Source organism: Schistocerca piceifrons, chromosome 2 (genome assembly GCF_021461385.2).
Source record: "Schistocerca piceifrons isolate TAMUIC-IGC-003096 chromosome 2, iqSchPice1.1, whole genome shotgun sequence".
NCBI lineage: Eukaryota > Metazoa > Arthropoda > Insecta > Orthoptera > Acrididae > Schistocerca > Schistocerca piceifrons.
In genome coordinates, this window is record NC_060139.1 from 528,127,815 (window position 1) to 528,152,342 (window position 24,528).

The following is a 24,528-nucleotide window of genomic DNA, read 5'->3' on the forward strand; positions in this document are numbered from 1 at the left end:
GCAGTTTTTTGGTAGGCTGTGAAGCGTCCGGGCGTCCAGAGTGTCACCTACTCAACGGCCACCTTGAATTGGAGAGGAACATGGTCCCCACAGTACGCGAGTGACCTCCTGAAGCTGGGCTTCAAAGTGCGGGAGCTCGCTGTCATCTCATCCAGGGTGCTGACATCGTGCTATGCATCGTTCAGGATCTTTGAGCGCAAGACAACACAGCGCCCGATGCCCAGGGCTGACTCCTGGGACTTTCACAGGAGCAATACTGTCTTTGTTCCCCTTTCTTGTCTCTTCTCTTATGTAATTGTTAATTTATTCTATTTATTTCTTTGTATTCTTCAACATCTACATTTGAGGCGTCGTCCTATGTAAGCTCGCACTGCGGTGGGGGTATTGGTGCGGTACAATATACCTGTGTACCATTTCATTTCATGTATGTGTTATTTCTATGGAATAAAGACGGCTGAAATATTTGACACCAGATTTCTAGCGCAATTCATTTGATTTCCGCAAACAAAAGGCTGCTGCTTGTGGGCGCGGCGTTAGCGAGTGGTAGCGACCCAGATGGGTTCCATCAGTCGATCTTTGCGGCCTAGATGTCAGTGTGAGTTAACTGTCATGTTCCTCAAAACACTGTGCTACTGTTCTGAACAACTGTCTTGCTCAAAGATGACATCACCGTTGGGGAAGACGTAAAGCATGAGGCGATGCAGGTGAACCTCAGCTGTCTTTGATCACTATTACAGGCACCATGCAAAGGCAGAAGAATATCTCCCATAGCATAATACTGTTCCCACCAGCCTGCTCCCGTAGCGCGCTGCACGTTTCGAAGCGCCATTCGCGAGTTTGACGGCGTTTGTGGAGTCGGCCACCGACCTAGTGTAGCAAAAACGTTATTCATACGACGAGGCCACGCGTTTCCATTGATCCAACTTGCAGTCTCGACTATTCCGTGGCCACTGCTTCGTAATTGACGATGTCGTTGCGTCAACAAGTAGGAGTCGTCTGCTGTGGAGTCCTATGATCAAAAACGTGACAGGAATGGTGTGCTCCAAAACACTTGTGCGTGCACCAGCAGTGCGTTATTTCGGCCTCCGAATCCCAGGTTCTGTGGAGAGCCGTAGATGTCCAGCCACTTATCGTCCAGTGGTACCTTCACTGTCATTCTAGCACTTTCCATAGATGCTCAATACAGCAGCACGTGAACGTTCGACCAGCTACGCCTTTTTCGGGATACTCGTTCACAGGCTCTTGGTAATAATATCATGTTTGACAATGTTGCTCATGTTAGTATATTTCCCCATTTGCGGCCCGTTTCGTCTCTAGAATGATTCCCCATCCGCCTTTGATCCACTTCTATACTTTCCTTACCGTGTCACGTTCCCGCAACGCCAATAGGCGACATCCATCCTCGCGTTGGGCAGTGGCGATAGCGTTTTGGCGTATCAGTGTACTGGGACTGCTCCAAAGTTTTAATGCTTCGTTACAACCTGGATGATCACAGGAAGGCCGCCGTGGACGAGAAAGAGAGGCAGAAGCTGCAACAATTCGACCACCTCGTGGACAAAACAACTGAGAGGGGAATCCAAACACACTACACAGCATGGGGCGGGGCAACATGGTAATGAATCTTTTCTGGCAACAGACATCGATTTAACTGAGGTTGGAACCGACCTCATTCATTTTGGTTGTTGTTTCGCTCTTCTTTTACGGTGAGGTTGCATTTTTAGTTTCATAAGTCTGATTTTCTCACACTCTGCTGCACGGGAATGTAAGCCAGTTCGTGTTCCCAGATATAAGGGTTGAGCAAAACGTTTGATGATTAGTTTATTTACTACGAGTAACTGTTACCCTACCTATCACGAATGCTCTCTGTCTGGTGATTCCAGTGCTGTATTGGCAGGGGGCGTGTGGGGGAGTCTTTGTTGGCTACTGACGGAGTTCCAAGTGCATTCTAGATAATGGGCAAAAGGACTCAAATCTCAAGCATCACGAGCCATTTTATGGAATCAATATCTTCACGTAAGAAAAATTCAGAAACCTCTGCAGCGCGAAACGCATTCACATTAACTTCCATGAACAGAAAGCATTGACGAGCTCTGACTTGTTGCACATGAGACGGCGGTACCTCATCTCTGTACCTCTAGAAGTTTAAGCTATTCTGGCGGCCATCATTGAAAACCACTACGAGGCTTCCCCAAGCAAATGCTCAGTTACCTTCAAACGAGTCTCTTTCTGCGTTTCTTCACTTTCCAGTATACCAGTTACTGCCTCTTTTTTGTAAGTGGACCGTATGGCGAGAGGAATTACTGAAATTTAAATGGAATGCAACTGTGAAAGAGAAGGCTCCTTTAATTGACGACCTAAAGAACTGCAAACACGCTCGATACATTGTCGACCTGAATCTGTACTTTCTCTTTTCTTTGAATCATGTTTCCGTCTGTAGCAGGAAACAGATATTTCCTACAATGATAGCTTAGTCTTGAATCTTGTGGAAATCTTGTAAGTGATTTACAGTGGCTGGGCGTTTTGCTCTTTCCATAATTTCTGTTTTCCCAGTTACATTTAATATTGGAATACTGATGCACCAATATAATGAGGCAATGAAACTTAATTCCTACAGAAACATTGCTTATGAGTGTTAATTTTTTACTTTCCAGTGTGGTGTTTGGTATGATGAAATGTACCCTCTTCCATGCACTTCATACTGATGGGTAGCGTGTAGAAGTGGATTTAAATACAACACCTAGTCTTATCCATTCTTAGCATTCCCAGTGGCTTCCTGGGGACTACATCTCCGAACTACTGTCTTTCCTAGAGCACATGCTGTAGAGCCTTACTTCAATTGATTGATTCGAAACATGCCCAGTTGTTGACTTTCTTACTCTTAACATGTTACTCGGAACTCTATCTAAGAAGTAAAGAAGAAGACGAAGACGAGGGTTTGACGTCATGTCAAGCACAGGGCCGTCGGAGGCGGAGCGCAGTCTTGAAATGAGGAAAGTTGGGGAAGGAAATTGGCCTTGTCCCTTGAGAGGAAACATCCCGCTTTTCGACTAAGGGGATTTATGGAAATAATGGGCAGCTAACATGTGGATGTTGAAGCGCCGTCCTCCAGAACCTGCGGGCAGTGAATGTCTGACACAGCGCTGCTTGCTGCACCGGCTTCGCTCTGTAGGAACTGTGGGGCTATGCCTGCAGCGACACACGCCAACAAATCTCTTCTTCTGGAATACTTGGTAGGTGCATATTATGTTAACGATAATATCCTATCCCAACAACAAACAAAACTTGCAGTCAACAAGTGCTAGAATGCTACACTGCCGGAAATACGACGTCAATTTTGATCCGATAACGGCATATGCTATCTGGGAGACAGTAGCTGTACCGATAATGGCTTTAACGTCGTCCGCCAAAAGACAGCGTAGTGGCATAGCTACCAGGCACACCACTTAATAGGGAATGCCCACAGAAAGAAGGCTCAGTGGTGCAAAGGTGTGAAGCAAGCACTCAACCACGCCACAGTGAGGCGCTAATGGTTCCTATGACCAACATAGCAAGTTTGGAAGGTGTCAAATCGTGGCCTTCCGAGTGGCAGGATGGTCCTTCCGGAGAACTGCCGCAACAGTAAGTCGCGCTACATCAGTTGTGCAACGACGCTGGTGTCAGTGGTCACGTGAACATCCTCACAGTCGCAGACAGGATTCTAGATGTCCACGCAACACAGAACCAGTTATTAACAGTTGGACAACAGGCGCCCACCCCTTTAGCCTGTCTTCCACTCACACCACAGCATCGACTTGCATGGCTGATTGGCTTCATCAGAGGATCACTTGGAAGATGGAATGGTGTGCTGTGGTCTTCAGCGATGAAAGCAGATTCTTCCTGCACCCAAGTGATGGTCGTTTATACGTATGATGTAGACCTGGTAAGCGCTGTCGCATAGAATGCATTCGTCCGAGACACACTGGCCACACCCCAAACCTTGTGGTCTGGGATGCTTGATGCTACAACTCTCGTTCACTTTTGGTGCTTCTGGAGGGGACTCTAACCAGCACTTGGTATGTGTAGGATGTTGTCAGGCCCCTTATTTTGTCATTCTTGCGACAGGAAGGTAATGCGTTATTCCAACAGAACGATGCTCGCTCAAACACTGCACGTGAAACTCAAAATGCCATGCAAGACCTTCAGCAACTTCCCTGGCCAGCACGGTTTCCGGACTTGTCTCCAATTGGGCACGTGTGGGATATGACAGGACGGGAAGTGGCTCGTGTGACTCGCCAGCCAACAACTCTCACAAAACTACATGGACAGGTCTGGCAGGTGGGATCCTGGGAAGCGATATCCATTGTGTCCCAGGATAACAAACGTCTTCTGTAAAATCGGTTGGATGCCAGACTCAGGGCCTGCACTGCCGCCTGTGGAGGCTCACTGTGTACTAATACGGCTGTTTCAGCAGGATGGATACCTCGTACCTCAGAGTCGCTTGTGCCATTGACCTGTAAACCTAATCATTTTATGTACTCCATATGAACTGTTGCAACCATGTATCTTGAGTGAATTGGAAATCACTAAAAGACTGAACTAAGTTTGTTTCCAGCAGTGTAACTTATTGAAATCATGTTTTTAACGATAATGATTTTCAAGAAAGCCTGCATTTACTTCTGAAAATTTCTGTTAAATGTTACTTACGAGAAAAAAACTTGTATCATACTATGTGGTGAGTTCAGGATTCAGATTAAATTGTATTCCACGTAGAGAGATTAAAGAAAACATTTGCGTTCTTCATTTATTTATTTTCCACTGTAAAATTCCAAAGAACAAAGTAAGAACATACTGTGTTGATCCTACAACACTGGTTATCACGACCGTTATTTGCGTCTTTGATGATTTCCTTTTACAGGTGTCAGCGTTACGTGTGGTACCTCTCTGTCAATCCTGCTTTAGGATTTGAACTTGATAATATCTTCAGAGACGTCATATGAGAAGCTTAGAGTATCAGTTTAGCGAGTAGGGTGTATGAATCACAGTGCAATACCAAAAGACTTTGCCGTATAATGAAGATGGTGTGCTGCCCGCGCTGCTGAAGGAGAACGCACGCTGGCAGCAGCTGGCGAGCGGGCCATCTTGGGACCGTTTCAGAGGCGGGGCTTTCCCAGCGTCGCGTTCCCTGTCGAGGCACCAGTAAGAAAACGTCGCCTAACATCACAACGGCGGTGAGTGCGTCCATTGTGCCATGAGTCTCGATCTGGCTGGAAACTGTCTTCATAAACTTGGTTCGCCTTTGGCATATTACCTTGGCTCAGTGTCAGCTCAGTTCCGCTTGTATTAAAGGGAGCTCCAGTGTACCGAATTTTGGCTCAATAGCAACCTGTTTTGTGTCGTAGGGACTGGGTTACGGACATCCTACATCCTTTCTTACTGACAGCTTTAAAAGTGGTATTTTTTATTTATTTTTTATTATTTTTTTTAAATTTGTACAGATGTTTTCTACTCGGTGCTGACCATCATTCACAGGCTCCATGGTAATGTTGCCAATCGAATGACAGTTGTTGTGGTTGTCGTCAGTGGCGTCGATGATAATTTGGTTCCTATCTTTATTGTTAAGGTTTTGCCCACTGCTTGTTTTTGGGTGGCCCTGGTTAGACTATGCCTTAATTTTTTAAACTTCTGCTGATTAAAGTTTGGGTCTGATTTCTGTGGATGGGACAATCTGGATCTGAAATCAAAACGTGAGTTACGAAATTATTTTAAAAAGGAACGTAAACCTGGCATAGACCTGAGAGTTTTAGGAGATACCTTTTAAACTGTGACATTAAGAGATGGGTACTGTCAGAGTTAAGTCTGAAATATTACTGTAGTAGTTATAAAGTTCGATATTTCCTTTCTTATTGGACTTGCTTTAGAGTAACTATCAGTTATGTTATTAAACTGTAAATGTTAACTGGAGTTCGCCTCTTGATTTGGATATGATTTAAATTGATGCTATTTTGAATTGCCAACAAACTTCTTTCCTGACTGTCGTTACACACCTCTCAACCTGGCACCTCAAGTACTAACTGGCACCACACTGTAGTAGCAAAGAGTTGTGTGGACGGCGGATAATTACTAGAGGTGAAAACGAGAATTTTTAAAATTTGAAATTTGTTTTGTTTTAGTATGGAGGCTTTACGTATTTCCCTTCCCTGTTCTAGAAACATCCTCCAGGCTCTGGCTAAGCCATGTCTCCGCAATATCTTTTCTTCCAGCAGTGCTATTACTACAAAGTTCGCAGAAGAGCTTCTGTGAAGTTTGGAAGGGAAGAGACGGCATTATGGCAGTACTGAGGGTATGAGGACGGGTCCTGAGTCGTGCTTGGGTACCTCAATCGACAGAGCACTTTCCCGCGAAAGACAAAGTTCTCGAGTTCGAATCTCGGTCCGGCACACTGTTGTAATCTGCCAGGAAGTTTCATATCAGTGCACACACCACTGCAGAGTGAAAATCTCATTATGGAATTTTTCTTCTATTTATTTCATACCCGATACAGATTCTTGCATTGCTACTACAGCTGTACCGTTAATAGCTCAGACTATTATGTACTCTGATGAGCCAAAACTTTATGAACACCAACTTAATAGCTTGTTTGGTCATCTTTGGAGCGAAATACATCGCTGATACCGCGTATGACGGATCCGATAGCTTTTTGGCGGGCTTTTGGGGGTATGTGGCATTAGATGACTATGCACAGGTCATGTAATTAGCTAATGCATGAAGGGATACGGGTGGTTCGCAGTTGTGTGCGTGTCTTCGATTACGTAGCATAATACTACTCCCGCCAGCCTGCCTCCGTGGCGCACGTTTTGAGCCGCCGTTCACCTCGATTAAGACATTTGTGAAGACGACCATCGACCTAGTGTAGCAAGAATGTCATTCGCCCGAACAACCGACACGTTTCTGTTGATCGACGGTAGAATACCGATGATTCCGTGCCCACTGCAATCGTAGTTGACGATATCGTTCGGTCGACATGTGAACACATAGGGTGGTCTGCTGCTGAGTTGCATTTTCAGCAACGCACGATAAAGAGTGTGCTCCGAAACAGATGTGCGAGCACCAGTATTGTGCTCTTGCGGCAGAGCTGTCAAAGATCACCATCTACCCTACTTTACAGAGCAGACGAGCCTCCGAACCGCACGTTCTGTGAAGAGCCATGGACGTCCAACCATTCTAGCACCTAGTGGTAGTTTCACTGTCGTTCTACTTGGTTCCACAGATGCTCACGACAGTAACACGTGAACGTTCGACCAGCTCCTGCCCTATGTGAAAGTCCCTTATCTGAGTGGATTTCCCAATTAGCAGCCACCATCTTCAATAGCATGATCCCACATCCGTCTCTGCTGCGATTACATACTTTTCACAGCGCATCACTTGCCTGCAACGCCACCAGGCGGAATCTGACCTCGTGGTGGGGCTATGATCATAATGTTTTGGCTGTTCAGTGTACAATACATTCAGTGATATGAAATTTTATAAAAAAAATATAATATTTTTTGTACCAGCAAACGAAGCAAAGTATTACAATATATTTACTTACAATCTCATGTTAAACTATAACTACAAAATCAGTTTACAGAAATTATGTCTCTAGGATTTTCTTTGCTTTGGTTACCATAGTTTGCTGACATAAGAGAAAATATTTTCAAATTATTATTTAATTACGTTTTGTTGTGTAAGTGCTGCGCAAAGAGTGAGTCAGTACATGGAAGACGTAGGTGAAGTGTCCATGTTTTATTTTATTGAAAATTATGTAAACGTTTGTTTGGGAAATCCTTGCGCGGTTGTGAGAGCATCTGACGCAAGTCCAGTGCGCAAGCTCTTGTATAAATTCAGCCAGAATGAAAGTTAGGAGTAAAATGGGCTAATACTTAATTCCTGGGATGAGTTGGACATTGTTTTGTTTGTCCATAATAATTACCCGGGCTGTTATGCCGTGGTCGGTTGACGAATTCTGTGTCGATTCCCAACGTTTCGTCTCCGACTGCGGGAGACATCTTCAAGGGGGTCCGTAGCTCAATGGAAGGTCCAACACACCCACTGGCTCGCTACTGACTCTGAGCATAACAGCCCGGATAATTATAATGGACATGATATTTCCAGCCGTGAAAGTCAACATTTTAGTATTGTTTTGTTTGTGTTTAAGTTTGCTTTCGCAAATTTAGAAGGTACCTCAAATTAGATTTCTATAATCCTATTCGACAACTTAGGGACTACAGAGGATATTTGAGAGCAGGAGCTATTGTGATAGGCTGTTCAGGTCATCACCCAGTGAGAATCAAGCACTTCCCGTGCTTAGCGGAAGGACTGGTGCTGTCATTGTGCAATGTCTTCTGGAGTCTCTCCTGTACTGAACTTCGCAAACGCTCCACACCAACTTCAGTTAAGGAGAAGTAAATCGCTCGTCCTCTCGGTTCTTTTACCGTGATTGTGAAGAGACTTCAATTTTAAACCGTTTATTGAAATATCGAGATCATTGGTCAAAAACAGTCTTGGCAGCAATTTTATTTTTTAATTTTTCAACTATGCGTTTCGCCTTATTTAGGCATCTTCAGGTTGATCTACATAGAGAACAAATACGTCTATTTAAGAATCGGACTGACTTTTGAAATGAATTGGTTGAGTGGCGACATTAATAGTAAAATGAATTGCTTGATATCTGATATGATCTATGAAACCACTGGATTGTTTTCTGGGCTTAACCAGAGGCTTATTAAACATTAAGCAGAATTCTAAGCAAAATTAAAGAGTTTAAATGTGAAATACACTGGGAACCGAATAAACTGTTTCTAATTTAATAGATTCATTGACAAATGACATCTCAGAACTTAATAATAACTTGAAAGGACAAATTGGTTAAGTGGAACAGAAATGTAATAACGCTTATGTAACAGTGGAAAGTGAGGAAGTTGGTAAAGAGAACCAACAGTTTGAGGTAAAGTTGAATTCAGGTTCAAGAAAATTGTATTGAAGAACAATGTGACAATAACCATAATATTTTGAAAAAAGGAACAAAATATAGGTGCGAAGAGTTTGGTGTGACCGTGTGAGCAAGAGTTAACAACTTGGAAAATAACTTGACGCAATGTAGTGCAGCTCTGAGTGATAACTTGCATCACCGTGATTGTAATTTTCAAAGAGTAGAACAAATTTTACCTAACAGTAATGGTCATGTGATGTACTGTGGTGTGGAGAATCATCTAGAATTGCATACGTTACCGACAGAAAATGTTTTGAGATTTGACCCTAATTAAACCGTGCTGCATAAGAAATTCTGGAGTAACTTTGAGGATGTATTGCCTATATTATGGAACAACATTCAGAAAATAGGCTCTGTGATATCGAAGTAAATGGCAGAAGCTCCTGTATGGGGAAACTTATCTGAAGTTAATTAACAGGTTTCTTTGAGGAATATTGGTTAAGCTGAAATAAATGTTAGTTTGATTCTAAAACACATTTGTGCAAAAGTGGGTAACAGCTTTATGCAACTGAGCACTGAATTACAAACTGAGAAGATTTTTATGGGAACTGAGAATAAGTTGCCTTTGTACTGGACATACAAGGTAATTTCTGCATCCAGGGATGCCATTAATGAGTTTATTCTCTGTCTGGAGAGGGTAGAAGTCAGAGGAGAATGCACATAGAGATTATAGGCCTCACAATAGGCAAAATGAGGATAGGATCAAAGCATATGTAAATAGAATAGATGTACTACGATTGAATCATTCTAGGAGAAGGTATAGATGACGAGGCTATCCTGCTAGAAGTAGATATTGTGGCAGGGAACAGGGAAAGGAATCCCGATTACCAACAGCAGCAACCAACCGAATGAGATGAACGATATTCTAGACAGCCAGTAGAAAGTAGTACTAGCGTTCATGATAGCACAGAAGGTGAGGAAAATTAATAGGAGTCTGTAAAAGGGTTAGCATTTGCATACTGTACGAGCACATGTCAAATCCGTTAGCAAATCTATTTGTAATCCCACACCAAACAAAAATTTGCAATATTGGTGCAGTAAAACAGTTGTAATAGAAGCGAGAGATGAAGGCTATGTATTTTTAAGGGGAGCGTGGCAGATTTTCGTGAAAGAGAGGATAATAACAGCAATTATAGTAATTAGATTGACAAGGAACGAATTTTGGATAGTAAAATTTTAGAGCAGGATCATATTGTAAACTAGTTAAGTACCTGGCGTTGCCGTGGTATGTGTTTATTTCTCCTCTTTACACCCCTATTCCCCCTTCTCTGTTTCACCTACTGCTGACACACTGTGCTTCTGCTCCTGCCCCTGCCTTCATCCACCTGCTGCTTTCCCCTCCCTATGCCCATCTCCTGCTCCCATTTTATCTGTCCGTTGGCTCCTTCCCTCATGTCACCTGAACTACATGCGAGTCGTACAGCAATATTATTTTGTAGGTACATTCAGCAGCATATTTGCATAATGTCTTGTAAATGTGTCGCAAATAGAATTAGTAGCAAAGAAGCAGTAAGTGTAAACATCATGACGTCATGCCTGACAAGACAGATTACTACATGAACAGCGGAAATGCAGTAAGCGAAAAACTTTTTACCTTTCACCGTCTTGTGAGTGTTGTCGACGAGACAAATTTCGTAACGGTTTGAAATTATGTGTAAATTTCGTTGCAAGCCACCAAGTTCTCCCGTTCTCAAGTACTGGACAGTGCACGTAGTAGCTGTACTTTACGCAACGTGTACATTATGCCACAAATAGTGAGGAAGTATGCAATAAACACGTTGAAGATTACATAAGCGTTGCATTCAGTATTTTGAATCGTATCATGAAGCCGGCCGGGGTGGCCGAGCGGTTGTAGGCGCTACAGTCTGGAACCGCGCGACCGCTACGGTCGCATGTTCGAATCCTGCCTCGGGCATGGATGTGTGTGATGTCTTTAGGTTAGTTAGGTTTAAGTAGTTCTAAGTTCTAGCGGGCTGATGACCTTAGAAGTTAAGTCCCATAGTGCTCAGAGCCATTTGAACCATTTTTTTCGTATCATGAAACATATATCAACCAAGAAAATAATTTTCGCATGTATGAAGAACACCGAAAGTCAAAGAGTAGTTTGGTTTTTGAAAGGGTAAATATTTTTCCCCAATTCGCGTTATATTCTTCAACTTAGTATCTACTACCAACACTTTATAAAGTAGCCTACGTCCTTCCTCAGCATTCAGTCCATCCCAATATCAGTTTTTTTTTCTAAATCGGATCAGCGAGTGACTAATAATTAATCTAAAAGTCATTGCATGACGCGGCAGATTTTCACGCATCTCAGCGTTGAAGACGTGATACATATTGATCTATTTTTGATGTTGTGATATATCTTGAAATATGTGTTGCACATAGATATAATTATGCAGGTACATTCAACGGTGTACGAGGTGCGACAATAAAGTAATGAGACTGATGTGAAAATAAAAATGTTGCTTACCGTTTTAGTCAAGTTAAGTGTTGTTACCATCAAAGTAGTTCCCTTCTAATTGCACACACTTTTTCCAGCGCTTCTTCCATTGATGGTAACATTTCTGGAACTGATCTTCTGTAATATCCTCCAAGACCCTCTTCACAGCTTTTTGGACATCTTGTGCTGTTTGAAAATGGTGTCCCTTTGACAGCCGTTTTTACTCTTGGAAATAGAAAAATGTCGCACGGAGTGATATGTGGTGAATAAGGTGGCTGTGGTAGTACTGAAATTTGTTTTCAGGTTAAAAATTGCTGTACTGACAGAGCAGAATGGGATAGCGCATTATCGTGATGCAGAATCCAATTATCAGCCATGTTGTCACGGACACGAAGAACTCTTTTACGAAGTCTTTCAAAAATTTCTTTGTGGTAATATTAGTTAACTTTTTGTCCAGGAGGCACCCACTCTTTATGAACAATACCATTGGAATCAAAGTAGCACACAGGCAGGCATTTCACTTTTGACTTTGACATGCGAGCTTTTTTTGGTCTGGGTGATCCTTTGAGCACCATTGCCATCTTTGGCGTTTTGTCTCTGGATCGTACTGAAAAAAACCAACTTTCATCACCAGTGATACCATGGCTCAACAATTCTGGATTTATTTCCGTTTGCTCTAACAAATTGGCTGCCACATTTTTCCGTGTTTCTCGCTGTTATGGTGTGATTTTCAGTCAGAATCCAAGGAACAAACTAGGCAGCAACACTTTTGATTCCCAAAACTTCCATGAAATTTCGCTCTAACGCTATTCCCGATGTTATTCAGTCTGTATATTGAGCAAGCAGTAAAGGTTCAAATGGTTCAAATGGCTCTGAGCACTATGGGACTTAACTTCTAAGATCATCAGTCCCCTAGAACTTAAAACTACTTAAACCTAACTAAGCTAAGGGCATCGCACACATCCACGCCCGAGGCAGGATTCGAACCTGCGACCGTAGCGGTAGTGCGGTTCCAGACTGTAGCGCCTAGAACCGCTCGGCCACCCCGTCCGGCAAGCAGTAAGGGAAACCAAAGAAAAATTTGGAGGAAGAATTAAAGTTCAGGGAGAAGAAAGAAAAGCTTGAGGTTCGCCGATGGCACTGTATTTCTTTCAGAGGCAGCAAAATAGTTGGAAGAGCAGTTGAACGGAAGGGACTGTGTTTTCAAAGGAGTATATAAGGTGAACATAAACAGAATGCAAAATAAGGCTAATGAATGTAGTCGAATTAAATCTGGCGACGCCGGGGACTTAGATTATGAAACGAGACACTGAAAGTAGTAGATAAGATTGGTTATTTGGACAGAAAAATAACTGATGCTGACTCAAATTGAGAGCATACAAAATATAAACCGTTAATGGCAAGAAAAGCGTTGTGAAGAAAAGAAATTTGTTAGCCTCGAATATAGATTTAGGTTTTAGGAAGTCTGTTCTGAAAGTATTTTGGTGAAAGTGGAACACAGACGATAAACGATTTAGATAAGAAGAGAAGAGAAGCTTTTGAAATGTGATACTACAGAATACCGAAGATTAGGTGGTCATATCACAGGAATTACTGAATAGAACTGGGGAGAAAAGAAATTTGTGGCACAACTTGACCAGAAGAAGGGATCAGTTGGTAGGACACATTCTGAGACATCAAGGGTTCACCAATTTACTATTGGGTTGTACTATTGTGGGGGGGGGGGGGGGGGAGGGATGGTAAAAATTGTAGAGAGAGACCAAGTGATGTATACAGCAAGCGGATTCAGAATTATGTAAGTTGCAGTCGTTATTCGGAGGTGAAGAAGCTTGCACAGGATAGGATAGCATAGAGAGCTGCATCAAACTAGTCTTTGGACTGGAGACCATAACAGCGAAGATAACAGCCAATACACGTACAGAGAATGAGCGGAAGTAGAAACCACTGAAATCCGAGAGATCGAGATAAGAACTGAAGAGTACAGGAAATATCGGCTCTGACAGAAACGCGGAAGAATGAGCTAAATTGGGTCTTGCAGAAGCATAATGAAATATTTTATGAGAAGCTTAGTTCGCGGTTATGAATGTTATCTAACCACACACGAATATAACACTTCCTTTTAGGAAGCTATTTGCTGTGGATGATGTACATAAGGAAGCGCTAAGGGAATTGATTCAGGAAACGCTCAAATGGAAAGTTTTTGAACAGGGTATTAGTGTTTGTAATAATCCCCTATTTGTCTTTCCCTTAAAAGACAATGAATCACGCCTGCATTGGATGCAAGAGCTTTAAACAAAATGACATTACCAGTGAGTGGTAGTCCTAAAAATATAGAAAAATTATTACAGAGGTTTAAATGTGCAAAATTTTGTCACATCTATGAATGTAACTTATGGATACTGGAACCCACCATTAGCAAAAGACTGCAGGATGTACACACCTTTCCTATTTGTGAGATTGTCTTCTTTTTTTGTGTCTATTCCTAAGGGAACAAACTGCTGAGGCCTTCGGTCCCTAGACTTACACACTACTTAAACTAACTTATGCAAAGAACAACACACACACGAGGGAAGACTCGAACCTCCGGCGGTAGCGGCAGCGCAACCCGTGACATGGCGCCTCAACCCGCGCGGACCCTCTGCGCGGCTTTGTGGGTCTGTGTGACCATTAAAAGATGATAGTTTTTGAACTGAGAGTCAAAGCTCGCTCTTTAGTTAGGACAATGTCCTAAGCAATAGCTGACGAATTGTTAAAGAGGATTACAATCTACGTGGACGATGTGTTGATTTCGATTCCTAGTTGTTAAGAACATTGTGTGCTGTTGGATGCAGTTTTAGAAGCTATAGAAAGTGATGAAATAAAGTTGAAATTGTGCAAAATGCAATTTACGAGAAAAGAAAAGAAGTTCTTGGGATACGCTGTCAGTGGTGTAGGTATTTTACTGGATCCTGATGTTCATTCAGAGCGCCTTATTTGAGGACACCGTTAAGGAAGAATGTGCCATATAGATGGACAGAGGACTGTCAGCAGGTCTTTGGAGAACTCAAGGGAGCATTGTAAACAATAGGATTTTAAATCATCCTCAATTTTCCAAGCCTTTTTCGTCTAGGAGGTAGAAATGTTTCAGATCGAAACAGAAGGTGAAGGGCAAGTGCACAAAACCATAGCATTAGCGAGCTGATCTTTGCAACATGTACTGAGCCACCCTTTAGAAACAAACTACTCGTAGAACTAACACAGTATGAGCAGATTCTAGCAACACTGCGACACGTTAGAGAGAAAGCAACGCCGAACAGTGTAGCCTCTACCTTGGAACACGTCATTAACTGTGCAGACAAAACAATACCTAAGATCAACGACGTAATCTGTGTATTCAGGAATGATCGTCCATCCAGACACAACGATGGCAGGTATGCTTGGATGTTAATTTTCTCTCACTACAGATCACACTATCACTACAACGACGCTATGTGCTGAAGGATTGGCACAATTAATATTTTAGTGGTATAATGGGGCTATTGGTAGCTGCCGGGATATGTTAATACTGGTCTTAATGAGGTATCTGGCTCACATGATATGACTAGGTTCGTAAGGTTAACTACTACCAAAGCTAACCTCAATCACGATGAAAAAGTACTATGCACAGGAGTATACGATGGATAGAAATCCAATATTTCAATTTAATACTTGCAGCGATAAACTAAAATCTTCCAGTATATGAACTGGCAATATGATGGCGAATTTCGCTAAGCAACACCGTAAAAGATATGCTACCAACGAATAAAATTACTAAATGCCGGCTGTCTATCCCTCTGATTCCACTTAAATGCTTTTCCTATCGAAGCTGCAAAGCATCACGTAAATACATCATCTCAACGTAGGCTTTTTAAGTACGTGGGTGAGTCAAATGAAAGTCTTAAATATTTTTTAAAATATTGTTTATTGTGCAGAAGTGGTACAAAGCTGTATCACTTTTCAACATAATCTCCCCCACGCTCAATGCAAGCCCCCGAGCGCTTACAAAGTGCATAAATTCCTTTAGAAACAATTCCTTTGGTAGTCCTCGCAACCCATCATACACCGCGTGGCGTACCTCTTCATCAGAATGGAACTTCTTTCCTCCCATTGCGTCTTTGAGTGGTCCAAACATACGAAAATCACTTGGGGCAAGGTCTGGTGAGTATGGTGGATGGGAAAGACACTCAAAATGCAGGTCTGTGATTATTGAAACTGTTGTAAGGGCAGTGTGGGACCTTGCATTGTCAAGTTGCAAAAGGACACCTGCTGACAGCAATCCACGTCGCTTTGATTTGATTGCAGGCCGCAGATGATTTTTAGGAGATCTGTGTGTGATGCACTGGTGACAGTGGTCCCTCTAGGCATGTAATGCTCCAAAATGAAGCCTTTTTCGTCCCAAAAGAGAGTCAGCATAACCTTGCTTGCTGATAGTTCTTTTCGAAACTTGTTTGGTTTTGGTGATGAGGAGTGGCGCCATTCCTTGCTCGCCCTCTTCGTTTCCGGTTGGTGGAAGTGAACCCAGGTTTGGTCCGCAGTAACGATTCTTGCAAGGAAGTCATCACCTTCTCGTTCAAAGCGCCGAAGAAGTTCTTCGCAAGCATCAACACGACGTTCTCTGATTTCAGGAGTCAGCCGCCGTGGCACCCATCTTGCAGACACTTTGTAAAACTGGAGCACATGCACAATGTGGTGTGCTGACCCATGACTAATCTAAGGTCAACGGAATAAAAACCTAAAGTGCTCTGCATAGAAGGTTGCATGAAAACCACGTTTGACATCTGTTTCTAAATTGGAGATTGCACTACGAATTTGTAAGTCAGCTGCTACAAACAATTGTTCACTGACTGCTCTTTCACGCACCTGAAAAGACTCATTTATTATTTACGGTCATCCATTACGCAGGACTGAGTCAACAGTGTTGAAGTGGTCTCTATGAACTCTTACATAACGCAGCAACTATACTGTGAAGATGTGTTTGAGGAATTTACTACAGGGGAAGCACTCCTTGCTGATGTGAATGTGCTGGGTTCAGTACGCATATATTTATTATTATTATTACGAGGGGCGTTCAGTAAATAATGCAACGCATATTTTTTCGTGGCTAATGCAGAACTTGTTGTGGAAGAAGCGTGAGTATTCTCGCTTCTACAGTTATATGTTACAACAGGTGGCGGTGCAATACGTAGCCTTGAAAATTGAGTGTAAAACGGAGGTGCGTTCCAAGCAGAGAGTTGTCACTGAGTTTCTTTTGGCGGCAAACCAAAGACGCTCGCTCTACGTCTACTGAGACCAGGCAGTGGACAAAAGCACGGTGAGTCGTTGGGCGAGGCGCCAGTTATCTTTGCAACAAGGTCGAGCAAACCAGTCCGAACTCCCGCGTGCTGGAAGAGTGCATAGAGCTGTGATTGCTGCAATGTTGGAACCTGCGGACACTCTCATTCGAGGTGATGGACGGAAACACTTCGCTGCACAATTGCACTTCTCTGTTGGTAGTGCGGACACACTCGTCCACCCGTTGGGGTACACGGAGGTGTGTTCCAACTGGGTTCCTCGCCACCTAACAGAACACCATAAAGAGCACCGCAGGACCGGCAACAAGGCAGCAATCCATGGAGCGGCGCCATCCGTCTCTCTTCAGATCAAAAAGTTCAAAGCCGTCCCCTCAGCCGGTTAAGGGATGGCGACTGTCATTTGGGACTCTGAAGGGGTTATTCTGATTTCCTCTCTGATAATACAACGATCGTCTCCTAGGTGTACTAAGCTACCCTTAGGAATATAAAGAAACGACTTCAGCACGTTCGTTGCCATAAAAACGCAAAAGAGCTTTTCCTTCTCCACGAAAATGCAAGGCCTCACACAAGCCTGCGCTCCCGAAAAGAGCTCACAAAACTTCACTGGAGCGTTCTCCCTCATCCACCCTGCAGCCCGGATCTCGCCCCTTCAGACTTTCATTGTCGGAGTGAAGCATGTACTCCGCGGGTAGGAGTATGTGAATGATGGAGATGTTATTGATACAGCGAGACGTGGGATCCAATGTAGACCAGTAGAGTGATACCATGCGGGCATACAGGCCTTGCCAGTTAGGCGGTGTTATGTCGTCGTATTGAACGGAGAGTATGTTGAAAAATAGAGTTTTGCAGACAAAGGGGTGGAGGATGATATGGTGTATTGGAATCGTGAATAAAACCAAGCCAGCAGGTGTGGCCGAGCGGTTCTAGGCGCTACAGTTTGGAACCGCGCGACCGCTACGGTCGCAGGTTCGAATCCTGCCTCGGGCATAGATGCGTGTGACTTCCTTAGGTTAGTAAGGCTTCAGTATTTGTAAGTTCTAGGCGACTGATGATCTCAGACGTTAAGTCCCATAGTGCTCAGAGCCATTTGAACCATTTGTAATTGCGCTCCGGGACAGAAGGTGCATTAAGTGTACTCCGAAGGGACACCGTTGTTTTGTCTTGGTATAACATATCAACTAACGCAACACTGTAGCCATTATTACGGACGATACACTTTAGATTGTCAAGTTCTCTGTTAACTGCGTCGTCAGATAATGGCAATTCCCATACATGCGTGATCATTGCTCTAAAAAACGTACATCTTAAAATCTTGTATTTTGGGCAAAAGGGTAAGAAGTTAAACATTTAGGAAGAAATTGAAAAATTTAGGCATATGGGCGACAAAGATTTGTCCCTCCTTAACGACCAAATATATGGCGCCAGTGAGGCCTTTTTTTAAGATATGAAATCGGTACTATTAACGTAATATTAGGGCTCTCGTAATTCTGCAGAAATATGAGCCCTGTTCGTCTGCGGCCTTATGTCGTCTTGTAAGCCAAGCCATTAGGGGTTTTTGTCTCAAATATGATACTTGCGAGTTTGTCGCTTTAAAAGTCGACGAATTTTACACATTTCAATGTAGCTATAAAATGGAAATGGGGAAAAAGCTTACCAACATTACCGCGGAAAATACTGTACGAAAGCCCACCCCCCCCCCGAAAAAGTTTTGTTAGTTCATAACTAAAATTGCCCATAAATGGCAAGGAAATGTAATTGTGCGGCGGCCGCTGTGGTCGAGCGGTTCTAGCCTCTTCAGTCAAGAACAACGCGACTGCTACGGCCGCAGGTTCGAATCCTGCCTCGGGCATGGATGTGTGTAATGTCCTTAGGTTAGTTAGGTTTAAGTAGTTCTAAGTTATAGGGGACTGATGACCTCACAAGTTAAGCCCCATAGTGCTCAGAGCCATTTGAACCATTTGAATAAAACCAACCCGCTGTCAGAAAAAAAATATTGCATTGCTTAGTAAATGCCACTCGTATTATTAGCAGCAGCAGTAGCTGTACAGGTCAATTACGAACAGAAGTAATTTGCTTGCTGGTACACTTATGTCGAAATGAGGGTCAGAAAGCTTTTTCTCTGTCTGGGAACGGCAAATATCTAAGTAATCCCGTGTCACACAGCCACGTTGAAGCAGACCAAGTGCTGTATAATGTGTGAGATACAGAGGCAAGCGAGTACACCAGGACTTGCACCAGTTCACTGCTAGTAGCGCCACGTCACCTTAACGCGTCTACATGTAGCGCACAAGTATTGCACCACAATTTAGTCTGAAATTAAAAGTCAAAATTTATGTTTAAAACTTTGTTAAATTATAGTTCAGTGTAATAATGTTCCACACCAAGTCTTGATGTTCTAAACTTAATAGTTTACGGAAAAATGCCGTTTTAAGAGAAAAACGAGAGGCGCTAAATAATGACGCTAGGAAGCCAGAATTTGGTCAGAAGGTGCAGTTAGAAGTTAGAAGAAAGTGATGCTGGTTTCCAAAACCATAAAACAGAAATTAACACCAGAATCCACGTTTTTCGGAAAAATCAGAGGCGCTAAACAATGGACTTAGAAACTTGAAAATTTGTTTTATGCTTCAGTACACCCTAAAAATAGGAACAGAGAGTCCACGTTAATCTACCTCTTATATATTTGAGTAAATAAATAGAAACTAATTTTGTAACTAAAATGTATCTAGGTGTTGTAGATTAAGTACTTGAAATTTTAATGATAGAGGATTTTGGTTAAACCAGAGGATCAAATATATCAAATAATAGAGCTACACCAAGTTTAAGACTTGTAACATAAATAGCAACTGATATAAGTCTTAGCAAAGGTATGGTTCAGAGGCAACAATCTACCATTAGTTCCACTAAATAAATTCTATTAAGCAAAGTTTTCATTCTAGCGAGCTGAAACTTTCTACGTGCTTTCAAACTGCTTATCTTCAAACCAGAAAAAATTAAGAAGTTTCTGAAATAATTGGTAACTATATTATTAAAGATTATGTGCACGAGATAGCGGTCGTTTGTAGACTGCCGCCGTATGCAAGTAGACAGAGACAACTGATGTTTTCTCGGCAGTCCGCACCGGCACCTTATAAATACAGCCCCTGAAGCAGTAGGAAGGTTCGCTTCGCTCTCAGACACTGTGAAGTCCACGCCAGTTAAACGTCTGGTCGCGCTCTGCCTCGGATGACGTCAGAGCCGAACTGTGACAAGCGCGTATTTGGCGGTGAAAACGTATAGTGAACTCGCGAGGACTGTACACCTTCCTGGATCGTTTAGAATTCGGTAAAGTAACTGTTAGTGTGCCGTCCGTGTGAAATTCAATTCCGCGGGGCAAGTGGTGAATTTATTTCCACTTTTTATGGCGAGCATTAATTTTTGAACATTTATTGCGAACTTTCAATTGAGTGATGCTAGTCAGGGCGAAAAACAATCTGGTAGGAAGTTACCGTAGAGGTCGCCTCTGAACTGCCAAAGGTGCTGTTAGATTAGAAATACTTGTTTTCAACTGAACATAAAACAATTTTATGTGTTGTTTGTGAGAAACTTTAATTAAATTAAATCATGATTGGAACTTTAAACTTTTACTGAAGTCATAGTCCTGATCCCGCAAAGAAATGGGAAATAGACACTTTTCTTTCAGTGGGCTGGACCGGAATGTGGCCGTGAAGACTGGAAACTAAGGTCAGTATGTTTCCCTTCCCTTTCTGGCTGACCACCAAATTAGTTGCCAGGCTCACGTGATTAAAGACGGCATCAAAACATTAAACCAGTGAAGTAGCTTACTCGCCGCCCCACAACGTGACTCTCGGCTGCAGTCATCAGTCGTGACGATGTGGAGGTAATTGCTGTGTGGATGTGTCAGTTCCTTGTATCTTTAGTATCTCTGCATCGACCCATCTCAGTCGTGTTGATGATTGTGATGTATCGACGCGGAGATATTAAAGAATGGCAGAAAGCGGCTATTGCGTTTCGAACTGCCCATGACTGTACCATGAAAGTAGTTACCGATTTTCTGGTGTATCAACGTGGACCGTCCAATATGTGTGTAAGGAGCGGTGTACCAGTCGCTACCACTTGACGCTGCGTAACGGCAGTGATCGTAAAAAGATCGTAACCGGCAGATGGCGGAGACGAGTGACACTCCTGGTCAATGGCAGGGTGTTTGCAACACGACACGAATTGTGCTGCCATAGAAAGCAGGGCGGCCTCAACCATTTTCTGGGCTAGCATCACGAAGGGAACTGCAGGGACCAGAAACTTTGAGTCGAATGCCTGGAGAAATGCCGTTGCTCGCAATTGCATAGTTAAGATACGCATCTCCATTGGGCTAGTTAACACAGGCAGCGAGCTGCAGCTGTGGGGAGGCCTTTAGCGTGAACCGATATGTTGCTATTTCAGCTCGTCTGAAATGATGCGAGGCGCCCATGACACCGACGGCCATGAGAGACGTTTACCCTGCTGTGTGCAGAGGGCTAAGCTCAGGTCCAAAGTGGTTCTGTGATTTTTTTTTTTTTTTGGGGGGGGGGGGGGGTTAGTTTTCCTACCGCCACTTGGACCAGCTGTTTCAGGTTACCGTGGACACGAACCACGGTTTCATCTTCCTCAGTCACCAAACGATCCCCTTTCTCCTATATTTTTGTGATAAGTGTGCCGTGGACACTCTCATCTTACAAGATGAGAGAAGCAGCCATGTCTATAGGGCCGCACGCACACATTCCTGGTCTGACAAACGCTCAGTCAACCCACCACACCTTGAGTGGCGCTCTGAATCACCCGATGATTATCTCGTGCAAAACATCTGGGACTAGTTTTACCACTGGGCGAAAAAAAGCAACGAAGAAAGTGCAAATTACAGAATGGCAATTTTACCGAATGATCGTCAGGGGGTACCTTTTGCTGTGTGTTATGGAACTGAAGAAACTTGTGGAGTTTCTTGCCCGCCCAGTGGAGGCCGCTGTGAAAGCTAAAGGCGATGTCTACTCTATATCTACATCTGCATCCATACTCTGCAAGCCACCGTGTGGTGCGGGACGGAGGGTACCTTGTACCACCACTAGTCATTTTCTTTTCTGTTCCACTCACAAACAGAACGAGGGAAAAACGACTATCTGTTTGACTCTGTACGAGCCGTAATCTCTGTGATCTTTTCTTCATAGCCCTTACGCGAAATGACTTTGGCGACAGTAGAAATATTTGGCAGTCAGCCTCAAATTCCGGTTCTCTAAACTTTCTGAATAGTGTTTCTCGAAAAGAACGTCGTCTTCCCTCCAGTGATTCAAAAATGGATCAAATGGCTCTGATCACTATGGGACTTAACTGCTGAGGTCATCAGTCCCCTAGAACTTAGAACTACTTAAACCTAACTAAGATAAGGACGTCACACACATCCACGCCCGAGGCAGGATTCGAACCTGCGACCGTAGCGGTCGCGCGGTTCCAGACTGTAACGCCTAGAACCGCTCGGCCACTCCGGCCGGCCCCAGTGATTCCAATTTGTTTTTCCGAAGCGTCTCCATAGTACTTGCATGTTGTTAGAATCTACCAGTAACAAATCTAGCTGCCGGCTTCTCAATTGCTTCGATGTCTTCCTTTAATCCGATCTGCTGCAGATCCCAAACACTCGAACAGTCTCAACAACGACTTGCACTGGTGTCCTATATGCAGTCTCTTTCACAGATGAACCACACTTCCTTAAAATTCTCCCAATAAACCGCCTTCCCTACTACAGTCCTTATATGCTCACCCCATTTCATTTTGGTTTGCCACGCTACACCTGGATATTTATTCATCATGACTGTGTCAAGCAGCACACTACTAATACTGTAGTCGAACATTATTGGTTTGTTTTTCCTATTTATCTGCATTACCTCACATTTTTCTACGTGTAGAGATGGCTGCCGTTCATCACAATAACTCCAAATTTAGGCTTACTCATCTTGTATCCAGACCTTCCCATACACCACAGCATCATCAGAAAACAGCGGCCGACTGCTGCTTACCCTGTCCGCCAGATGATTTATGTATATAGAAGATAGCAGCTGTCACCTCACAATTCCCTGGGGCACACCTGACGATACCTTCATCTCTTATGAACACTCACCGTCGAGAACAACATACTGGGTCTTGTTACTTAAGAACTCTTCTAGCCACTCACGTATCTGGGAACCTAGTCCGTATACTAGTACCTTCGTTAACAGTCGGCAGTGTGGCACCGTGTCACGTGCGTTTCGGAAATCTAGGCATATGGAATCCCTCTGATGCCCTTCGTCAAAGGTTCGGAGGATCTCACATGAGAAAAGGGCAAGCTGGGTTTCGCATGAACATGGATCCTGCAGTAAACCTATGTTAAGATAATGGCCTGTAATTTTTCGGGTTCGTTCTTTTATCCTTCTTATACGGGACATTTCATAAATAATACAGAGGTTGGTATTACTGCGGATTCTTTGATGCAACAACAACGAGAATTACGTCAAATTTAATTGGTAGTTTGAGGAAGAAGCACAGTTTTTGTTTTTTCGGTGTGTACTCTGATCTGAAATTGACGAGATGTAGAAATGGACCCTGTGGGGGACTTCGGTAATGTGACTGTTGAAGACCAGACATCGTTCATCAAGATCCACAGTGCGTTAAGTGAAGTTTGTGGTGAGTTTACAGTGCACCCTAGTACAGTTTCACTTTGCATTAGTCGTTTCAGTGGAGGTCGTATGAGCGTAGACGACAATCCAGAACTCAGAAGGCCAAAAACGTCAACAGAAGAACGAAGTGCGGAACTTGTGGCAGACGCTCTTGAAGAAGATAGCTGTACGACTTGTGAGTAACTCTCTGAAGCCACAAGAATTCCCCCAAACTCGATATCCCGTATTATGAGAAATAGTTTGTTGAAGAGAAAAGTTTCTGGGACTTGGGTCCCACACTGATTGCTGAAGAGAAGCATAAACGTCTGGACATTATAACCTTGCTCAAACAACGATTCGGCAGTGAAGGTCAAGCATTCTTGTGTCGAATTGTCGTTATTGATGAAAGCGGAATAGAAATGACAGTCCAGTGAGCGAAAATCTTCATATTCTCCACTTCCAAAACATTTTCGACTCGTTCAATCAGAATTCAAGCAATTGATGATGTTTACTTATGATTACCAAGGAATCGTCATGACTGATGGAGTCCCTCGTAAAAGAAGTGTGACAGCAGTGTATTATCGTAAATTCATGCAAAACGTGAGCAGAAAAATGCACAAAACCCGTCGTCATTTGCTCAAGGCTAGGCCGCTCATTCTCTATGACGATACTCGCTCGCATATAGGCAATGCTGCAAGCCATAAACTGCGCGAATGCGAATTGAAAGCGTTGCCCAAGCCTCCCTACAGCTCGGACAAGAATCGACCACACTTCTAATTGTTGTGGAAGCTGAAAAGACATACATGGACGTCGTTATCTTTCTCTGGAAGAGCTTCCTACCATCGTTACTCAAGACATTCGATAGACGAAAGGAAGAGGTCTTGGATGGAATAATAGGGCGTCTGAGATGTTGGGGTTCAGTTATACAGAAGCAGGGAGAATGTATTCAAGGTCTGTAAAGGTATATTGAAAAAGCGAGAAATAAGTAAATGTGTAAGTGAAACAAAAAGTTTGTGTGCATCATTTATGAAACGTCTTTCGCGTATACAGGAGTCACAAGCGTTTATCCAATGTCTCGTAGGAAGTGACCAATGTTTACTGATGGACGTCAGTCTGAGA

General features: G+C 43.2%; 1 protein-coding gene across 1 annotated transcript in view; it reads right to left on the reverse strand.

Annotated features, from left to right (window-relative positions):
• The window catches only part of LOC124775551, a 108,648-nt gene that overhangs the window by 69,155 nt on the left and 14,965 nt on the right, over positions 1–24,528 (reverse strand). The window lies entirely within an intron of this gene.